Source organism: Mus caroli, unplaced genomic scaffold (assembly GCF_978045245.1).
Source record: "Mus caroli unplaced genomic scaffold, Mus_caroli_1 scaffold_2, whole genome shotgun sequence".
Taxonomy (NCBI): Eukaryota; Metazoa; Chordata; class Mammalia; order Rodentia; family Muridae; genus Mus; species Mus caroli.
The window spans coordinates 48,685,111-48,695,351 of NW_028227257.1; positions in this window are offsets into that span (position 1 = coordinate 48,685,111).

The window sequence follows — 10,241 nt, forward strand, 5'->3', positions numbered from 1 at the left end:
CCCCCTAGAGTACCAGGCAGCCACATGCTGAAGTAAGAATGCATGCTGCCAGCCTCTCATACTGTCTCTGTCCCGTGTGTAGCCACTATGCCGACCCAAATCACTGGGCTAGGGCCTGAGGAGAGCTCCTTTTAGGCTTTAAGCTAAAATCTTCAGACATCATTGGAATTCTGAATTATGTGTAAACAATAAAGACAAGGTAGATGAGACAAAGTGAGAGCCATCAAAGCCCTACTGCTGAACTTAGCATCCCCCCCCCCCCCCCGCCACCCAGGGCTGGTCATCCAGCCGGTGTGCATTGGATCTACAAGCCTGAATGCTTGCTATCAGAGGAAACTGTGTTCTTGCTCCTGGTGTTATCTGCAGACTGGTTAGCTGACTTTTGCCACCATGCCTGGCAACTGAACACACCTCCCTTCTTGTTGATAAGAACGAGGCCCTCTTAGCTAATCCATCTACATTTGTGGCTGCTGCCCCTGTAATGACAGCCACCACTCCCTGCTCCCACTCCTGTTCCTGCTCCTGCAGCCTCAGCCAAAATCGAAGCCAAGGAAGAATCGGAGGAGTCAAGCATGAATATGGGATTTCAACTAATTACAAAACCTTAACCAATCCAGCCAGCTTTATTTGTAAAGTATGGAAATCAAGGCTTAGAGAAATGTAGATGATGAGGCAACTTACTTAAAAGCAGATAAATTTAAAAATGACAGAGAACAGGGAGAGGAGGATATAGCTCCATTAGAGAGTCCTTCGAATAGGGGAAGTCTTAGATTCAGGCTCCATCATGGCAAAAAGAGAATAGGCAAGGAAGTTATACTATCCTCTGCCTGCATAATCAAAAGAAGGCAGAGACTGGAGCCAAGCATGGTGGTCCATGCCTGTACCTACAGCACTCAGAAGGTTCCCAGGTTAAAAGCTACCTTGGGCTATGTAGGAAGACCCTATCCCGAGAAGAAAAGGGACAGCACAGATTGAATTTTCAATAGATTTCTGAAAACCCACCCCCAGCTTTTTCAAACCATGCCTGGATTTGTTTCTTAAATATAATTCTCACCCTTCACATCCTTCATATTGTGAGCTTGCTGACACTCTATGGTATCAAATTTAATCACAAGTAGGGCGTTTATAATCAAATCAGAAATGCAAATTGTTAGCACATACCTCCAATCAACTCCAGAACTATGCAGACAGAGAGACAGGCCGATCTCTGTGAGTTTGAGGCCAGCCTGGGCCATATAGTGAGAACCTGTTTCAAAAAAAAAAAAAAAAAAAAAAAAGCAAAAGAGATAACGATAACATAAGATTCTGTATTAAGTTCAGAGGCTGGGGTCTAGCTTAGTGGTACTTGCCTAATATTCCCGAGGCCCCAAGTTCAATCTTTAGCACTGCAATTACAAAGTTGCACTATAGGGCTGGGCTTAGTGGTACATACCTGGAATCCTAGCACTTGGGAGGGGAGGGAGAAGGAGCAGGAGACCAAGTCAGGCTGTCTTCCTTATGTAGTCTGAGGCCAGCCTGGGCTACATACGGCCCAGTTTCTAAACCTTTTTTTTTCCCCAATATTAATGTCAAATGTAAGAAGCAAAGGTGCTGTTACCTTAGGGAAAGGGGAGGAAGGGAAAGAGATCTGGAGATGGGGAGCTTTCTTCTGGGCCCCGGCGAGTGGAGATGAGAAGATAACCATCCTTCCCAGTTACTTCTTTCCATCTCTTATGTCCCAGGAATTAAACTCAGGTTGTCAGGTTGTCAAGCACTTTGCCCAGGGGGCTGTCTCAGAGCCCCAGAAACTGGTAGTGTTTCTTGATTTGAGTGGTCACGTGTGTTCTCTATGTAATATTTCATCAAGGTGTTCATTTGTGATTTGAGCAATAGTCTGTGCTGACATTTGAAAAAGAAATTGAATATTAGCACTGTAGTAATAAACTTCTGATTAAAGATAGCTATTTACTTTTAAAAAGTGAGATAAGAAACATGACATGAAAATGGAAAGTGAGAAGTTTCCCTTCTCTGGGGTAAAGAGGGTTTTCAGAGAACATCACTGTGGGTTTTACCACTCTGGGGCTCCCTCTGTTTTCTGGTGGACGAGTCAGAGCAAGCAGCACAGGGAACCTCGTAAGCACGTCAGAGCTGACCAAATTCTAAAAGGAACAACTTGCTAAGCTTGAGTCGCTTCTGTGCTGAAATACCATATTAGCTTTTTTTTTTGGGGGGGGGGTGGTTTGGTTTGGTTTGGTTTGGGTTTTTCAAGATAGGGTTTCTCTGTAGCCCTGGCTGTCCTGGAACTCACTTTTATAGACCAGGCTGGCCTCGAACTCAGAAATCCACCTGCCTCTGCCTCCCAAGTGCTGGGATTAAAGGTGTGCACCACCACCGGCCATATTAATTTTTTATTGCTATGTTAAAGGAAAGTTTAAACAAATTATTAGTGATTCTCAGTTGCTCTGAGTAAGGACATTAGGAGTGACTTAGCTGTCAAGGTTAGCCTCAGGAATTTATTTATTTTTATTTATTTTGGACAGGGTTTCCCTGTGTAGTCCTGGCTGTCCTAGAACTTGCTCTGTAGACCAGGCTGGCCTCGAACTCACAGAGATACACCCTGCTCTGTTTCCTACGTGCTAGGATTAAAGACATGTGGCACCACGTGGCTACCTTAGGGTCTTCTTAAGGGTACAGTTAGGCTAGAGAGGTGGCTTAATGGTTAAGAGTACTTGTTGATCTCACAACTATCCATAACTCTAATTCCAGAGGGTAGGACACTCTTCTGACATGCAGACATAAGGCACACCCATGGTACATAGACACGCAGGCAAAACACATAAAAAATTGAAGAAAAAAGAAGTACTGTAAATGAAGATATAACAGGTTAGAGCATCATGCCTGGATATCATGGGACAGGCAGAGTGGTGCTGGCAATTAGCAGGAAGCCTCAGATCAAAATGTGGGTTTGTTTAGGGTTCCTAAGTATCCCCACAATATAGCAGCTGATGTTCTCCAGAGCTGGTGTTCTGTGAGAAAACAGGCAGAGGTAACAGTGTCTTTTATGACATAGGCTGGGAGGTCATACTCCATTATATATGACAATATCTTGTTACTAATCAGGCCAGCCATATTCACTATAGATTGGTGCTTCACAAAACAGAAAAGAGAGGACTCTTAGAAACAACTTGGAGCCCATCGTCTGCCCTTGGCTTCCAATGAGTCACTTCTCTTCTCTCTTCTAAGAGAGTAAAAACTTTTGAGTTTCCACACCGTTTTCCTTGCATCTAAATGACAGCATCACCAGAGAGTAAAAGACGATATTGTCTTCGTTATTGCTCGTTAGACCCAAAGCCAAGCTGAGGACAATGTCTGTCCTGACTGGTTCTATGGCAACTTGACACAAGCTCTAGTCACCAGAGAGGAAGGACCCTCAGTTGGGAAATGCCTCCATGAGATCCAGCTGTTAGGCATTTTCTCAATTAGTGGTTGATAAGGGAGGGAGGGCCCAGCCCATGGTGGGCGAATGGCAGTGTGGAAGTATAAACTGAATAAACCCTTTACTCCCCAACTTGGCATTTTGGTCGTGGTGCTTAATTGCAGCAATAGAAACCCTAATTAAGACAAGTAGGTACCAGTGTAGTGGGGTATTACTGTGACAGACCTGACCGTGTTTTTAGAACTTTGGCTATCGACTGAGTGTTAAGGGCTCAGTGGGATGTTCTTTAGGAACCTGGAAGATAATGTCAAGAACAATGCAGAGGATGGAGCCCCAGCATGTGAAGTTTCAGAGGGAAGTTTTAGGACGTTCAGAGCTGTTTGCTCTTTTGAATTAAGCACCTGTCATTCTCATCACCTGGGGCTAAAGAGTCAGCCATGATTGACAAGAGACCAGCACCGTTGAAGTGAAACCTTTGTATTACTGGGATTGTTTGTTTATGCTGGTTAGCCAGAGCTAAGAAATTAGCAGTGGTTAAGAAGAGACCAGCATCACTTTTGGGAAATGTTTCCTAAGAGCACAGAGAAGCTTGTTCCCTAGGTGGCCAAGGCTGTACCTGGTGCTGGCAGCTGGACTTGGTAACATGTAAGAGTTGCTCAGGTAGTGCTTGTTTTCAAGGCATGAAAGAAGAGCCGCTGAGGCTTGGCACTGTGAGAGGCCAGGAAAGACCATTGGTGAAGGTGCAGCCTCAGTGGCAGCTGAAGACCCAGAATTGAGTGGGTCATACAGTAAAGTCCAGGCTTGGCACCATGAAAAGAGTCCAGGAAAGGCTACTGGAGAAAGGAGAAAGTGCAGCTCAGTTGCTACAAAAGACTCCAGCAGGGGCTGGAGAGATGGCTCAGCAGTTAAGAGCACCAACTGCTCTTCCGAAGGTCCTGAGTTCAAATCCCAGCATCCACATGGTGGGTCACAACCATCCGTAATGAGATCTGATGCCCTCTTCTGGTGCATCTGAAGACAGCTACAGTGTACTTAGACATAATAATAAATAAATCGTAGAAGAAGAAGAAGAAGGAGAAGAAGGAGATTATAGGCTCCTGCCTATAATCCAATACTGTGTAGGGCAGGGCAGGGCAGGGACACTGCTGCAGGAGCTTCAAGGTTAGCCTGGGAAACAAAGCAAAAAACAAAACAAAACAAAAAAATAAAGGTGTCTGACCTTCAGATTGTCCGATGTGTGCTTACTGAATTGCACAGCCAGGGGGCAGGCTCTGCTGAGAAAAGTTGAGCAGTCCGGCAGAGCAAAAAGATGGCTTTGACTCTCTTTAGGGGCGGGGAAATGACTGTAGCAGCACTTAGCCTTCCAGAGTTGTCAACCCAAGGTAAAACAGACTGTCTCCGCAGATAACCCAGCAAAGTCCAAGATGGAGCAAGATTATCTGTAATCTCACAAATGCTGTTTTAAAGGGGAAACACGTCACCAGTCCAAACCCTAAAAGGGTGGGAGTGTAGATTCTTTCTTAGCTGTTTCCTGCTGAGGGGAGCTGTTGTTAGATGGAGTTAGCTTAAGGTTGCTGAAGGTCCTGTGGGGTTTTGAAAAGTATTATAGCACCGTAAGCAGATGACGTGGTCAGAGTAGGACTGAGAGCTTGTCCAGGAAACTGAAGAGAAGGGGAGGAGTAGAAGCCAGAGAGACAATGAGACCATGAAAGGAAATGAGTCTAGAGTTGATTTAGGGTGATGATGGTACCTAGTCCGACAGCCAAGAGTGCTGCACCAAAATGAGCTAGCAGAAGCATCAGAGAGCTACAGAGCAGTGTAGGAAGGAAACAGGAGAACACAGAGGACTAACATAAGAATTGTATCTGGCCTGGGATGAAAGGGATGAAGGGAGGCAGAGGCAGGCGGATTTCTGAGTTCAAGGCCAGCCTGGTCTACAAAGTGAGCTCCAGGACAGCCAGAGCTATAAAGAGAAACCCTGTCTCGAAAAACCAAAAAAAAAAAAAAAAAAAAAAAAAAAAAAAAAAAAAAAGAAAGGGATGAAGGTCCCTTGTAGGCAGAGCCCTCCGCTCCGCAGCATTGCAGATGTGTCAGAACAATTGGAGCAAAGGGAGCTGCGGGCGGGCAGGTGAGAGGCATTGGGGAAGCTTAGAGGAACAGTTTGTTTGGGTGTAGGGAGAAATTCCATAAGTAAAATGTTTAAAAGACAGGGTAAAAACATAAACATGGGGATAATAAGGAGGAAGGAAGTGATCAGGGGAAAAACCCATACATAATAAAAGGAAAAGTATTGTCACAGGACCCAAGACCAAGTTCTCAGCACAAAGGAGATATGTTTGATCCAGAGGAATAGAGGGCAGGGAATCAGAGACAGAGATAGAAGATGAAGGAGAAAGGGATGGGAACAAGAGAGGGGAGGAGGGGTGTTGCCCCAGAGGACAAGGACTGCCTCTGGATAGAGAGGAGACAGATGTGGCCCATAGGAAAATGGTAATTTATAAAGGTAAGAGGGAAACCCCATGTTAGGATGAGGTGCTTCATTTTTAATTTGGTCATGTTAATTGTAGCCCTCCAGCGGCTAGAGGACGAACAGGCTTCGCCTGAATGGAGGGCTGGAAATGAACAAAGCCAAGACAAGGTTTTGATCAAGGCTCAAAATTTAATAATAAGCATTATGTTTATAAGGAAAAGAAACACAAAAACCCATCTCCTGCTTCAGCTGGAGTATGTTAGAGAATAAGGTCAGCACAGCAGCCAAAACAGCTAAGTTCCCATGGGAACTTACAACTACAGCCAAGACAGATGTTTCTATCCAGGTCGATAAGACCTGTCATGACAAATGTTCAAGGTCTGCTTAGCCTGCTCACGCTGAAAAGGTTACAGTTAATTATATGAGCCCAAGTGGGCTTTTGATTGTTGGACCTTAATAGTCAGCCTCACGAGGAGGAAGTGGCCAAATAAGGGAATAGACCTTGGTGTCTAGCTTTAGGAAAGTAATCCAGAAAGGCAGAGAACATAGGAGAGACCAGAAAGGTCTGCCAAAACCAGTGTTCCACCCCTGAGCTGGCCAGAGTCCCTTCACATAGGAGGAGGTCTGTAGTTGAATGTTTGTCTGGTCCCTGTGTGATCTGGACCAGTCAGTCATTCTTCAGTGACAGGGTCCTGATTGGGAGGTGCCAGAAGGTGAAAAGGAGAGAGAGGATGAAAGCTGAGGCTGGCAGGTCTTACACAGACCTTTTCTTTTTGAGGGGGATGAGGGGATTCAAATCAGGGCTTCTCTATGTAGCCCTGGCTGTCCTGGAACTCTCTGTAGACCAGGCTAGCTTTTAATTCACCTGCCTCTGTGTCCTCAGTACAAGACATGGACCACCACACCTAGTATATAAACCTTTTCTTATACCAAGCAAGCTTATTAAGAAGTATACCAACCGAGTGTGGCGATGCACCTTTTGATCCTGACATTTAGGAGGTGGAGGCAGGCAGATCTCTGAGTTCAAGGCCATCCTGATCTACATAGTCAGTTCAGGACAGCCAGGGATACATAGAGAAATCCTGTTTTAAAAAACATCAAACAAAAAATAGATGAAAAGAAAAGAAAAAAGAATTAAAGAATTATAGGATCTTATATACTATATGTGGTGGGGGTAGGGGTGGCCAGGGTTAGCAGAGAGCTAAGTCAGACAATATTGGTAAAGAGAATAAGGATACTTCAGACACAGCTGCCTTAGAACAGGTCAGGGGGAAGAGTCAGGTCCCCACAACCTCAAGTCCTCCAAAGCACAGGCTCCAGAACCAGACCAGCGCTGCCAATTCTGTCATCAGGGCCTCTGAGAAAGTTGTGGGTTGGCCTGGCTCTGCACACCTGTTTGGATCCTTATCTCAAACCTGTTAGGATTTATTTATTGGTGCGGCAGAAGCAGCATTGTTAGAGGAGAATACAGATTCCACCCTCAGCAGCAGACACATCTAGCTCCGAAATGTGGCAGCAGCCAAAGCACCAAGCTGTTCTGAAGGATGTTAAACTGAGCTTCGATTTCTGGTGAGACAGGTTAACGGATGCACAGAAGGCTCCAACCTGGCTGTTTTAGTTCTGAGTCTCAAAACAATGCAAAAAGAAGAGTGAAGGGGAGGGCCCATTAGTCCCCCTTTCATCCAAACTGCTCCCAGAGGCTTGCCCCTCTCTGACCCCATCTCTGTTTAACTGTTTCAAGCTGACAAAAGGTCAACAAGTGGGGTAGCAAAGTACCTCAGAGGAGGGTCCATCCAGGGGGCCACCATAAAACATATTATGGTGAATACTTTATTTTATTTTATTTTTGTTTTTTTCGAGACAGGGTTTCTCTGTGTAGTCCTGGCTGTCCTGGAACTCACTCTGTAGACCAGGCTGGCCTCGAACTCAGAAATCCGCCTGCCTCTGCCTCCCAAGTGCTGGGATTAAAGGCGTGTGCCACTACCACTCGGCTGAATACTTTTTTTTTTTAATTACAGTGTATTTATGCATGTGTGCTTGTGCATGTGTACCATTGTGCATACGTGTCACAGTGCACATGTGAAGATCAGAGAAGTTGGCGCCTTCCCTCTACTATAGGAGTCCTGGGAATCAAACTCAAGTCACTGGGTTTGGTGGCAAGTGGCCTCTACCTGCTGAGCCATCTCACTAGCCTTCAGCCTCTTTATGAGAGGGTGACCTCCGTACAGAAGTGTGGCACCACCATGGTCGAGTCTCATCCAAATACCATGACCTTGGTACCAAGTTTCAATCTATGACTTTGAAGAGAGGAAATACACCTTCAAAACATAATACCAACTTATTTTCTCCCCAAATCTATGAGTGCCAGTTTTATGTTTTTAATCAACATTTGATCTTAATATCTTATAAGCTCCCCATATTTAGCTATTATATTACTTTTTCCATCAATATGATAAAATGTCTCGCACAAAAGCAATTTAAGAAGGGTGGGTTTACTGTGGCTCACAGTCTGAGTGAGGACAGTCCATCACGGCAGGGTAGAGAAGTAAGTCACGGCAGCAAGCCCTTCTGGAAACACCTTCCCGGTCACACCCAGAAGCATGTTTCCATGGTGATTCTAAATCCAGTCAATGACAATGAAGATTAACCATCACAGGTTTGTAAATGTATTACTTTGAGATGGGCCCTTGGTCCTGAACCTACAGCAACTCCCATGCCTCAGTCTCCTGAGGGCACCACCATGTCTAGCTTAGTTACCACACCTTTAAGCCCAGCACTCCAGGGGCAGAGATAAGCAGATCTCTGTGAGTCTGAAGTCACCTTAGTCTACATAGTGAGTTTCAGAACAGCCAGGGTTATGTAGAGAGACCCTGTCTTAAAATACGAAACAAAAACAAAGCCCCAATATTATGAAACCATATTGCCATCTATCATATACGTGATTCTCAGCTAGCTGAATGCACCCTTGAACATGGCTTTCCCAAGCTTTCCCCTTGAACATGGCCTTTAATAAATATTCAATGCCTGTCAAATCAATGGAGTTTTTTTTTTATATTTACTAATTTATTTATTATATGTAAGTACACTGTAGCTGTCTTCAAACACCCCAGAAGAGGGCATCAGATCTTATTACGGATGGTTGTGAGCCACCATGTGGTTGCTGGGATTTGAACCCAGGACCTTCAGAAGAGCAGTCAGTGCTCTTAACCACTGAGCCATCTCTCCAGCCCCTTCAATGGAGTTCTTAAGGAGTGAAATTAAAGGTTCATATCCCCTACGCCATCACACCCAGCCTGAGGGTTCTGACTTTGGGCACATACACAATGGTTATACTCACATGGTTATGTGTCATCCCTGAGACTGTACTAATTATAGAGTGTTATTTTACTATTAAAGCAGATGAGAGATCTTGACATATTGGGCAGGAGTGCTTTGGTGTAAAAAATTTCACTCTACAGCCGGGCGTGGTGGCGCACGCCTTTAATCCCAGCACTTGGGAGGCAGAGGCAGGCGGATTTCTGAGTTCGAGGCCAGCCTGGTCTACAAAGTGAGTTCCAGGACAGCCAGGGCTATACAGAGAAACCCTGTCTCGAAAAACCAAAAAAAAAAAAAAAAAAAAAATTTCACTCTACATGTGTCCTGGCCAACAGACTTTCCTTTTGCAGGGGTAGGGGGAATGTCAGCACTCACCTGTATAATAGTGCATCTATGGACAATATGGACTGTAGGATCTGAGTGATTCTATTCCTAGGGGATATAATGAGTCATGTTTTTTAATCTTGCCTGCATGGGAATTTCTGCCCGCTAGAAAAGGTCCCCAGGCCTGAGGTAGCATGATAAGACACTGGTCCCTGATGATGTAATGGAGCATACCCATGATGGGTATCTCTCATCTCTGACAGAGAGTCCCATAAATGAAGGTGTCTAGCAAGGGAAAGGAAGTGGAGTGGCACTGTACTGAATTCCATCACAGCAGGGCCCTCTGGGACTTGCTGTGGATAGAGAAGTCAGAGTTCTGGAGATTCTGGGAATTCTTCACTAGAGAAAGAATGTGGGCAGGGCTCTGTTGCCTGTGGGTCTGTGCATGGTGCTTACAGAGCACTGATTACTCCAGCCAACAGTGGTCCTCCTAAAGGAATTTCTGTCTTCTTAAGTGCGTAAGTACGTGTACCCGGGTGCCTAACTAGTCTTTCTGCCCGAGGAGGAGGGAAGGACGTGCTAGCACCTATCTCTCACTGAGGTTTGTACACCCAAAAGCCCCAGCACCTTTTCATTTAAAAGTGATAATGTGTCAGATGGTGGTGGCACACGTCTTTGATCCTAGCACTTGAAAGAGACAGGTGGATCTCTGAATTT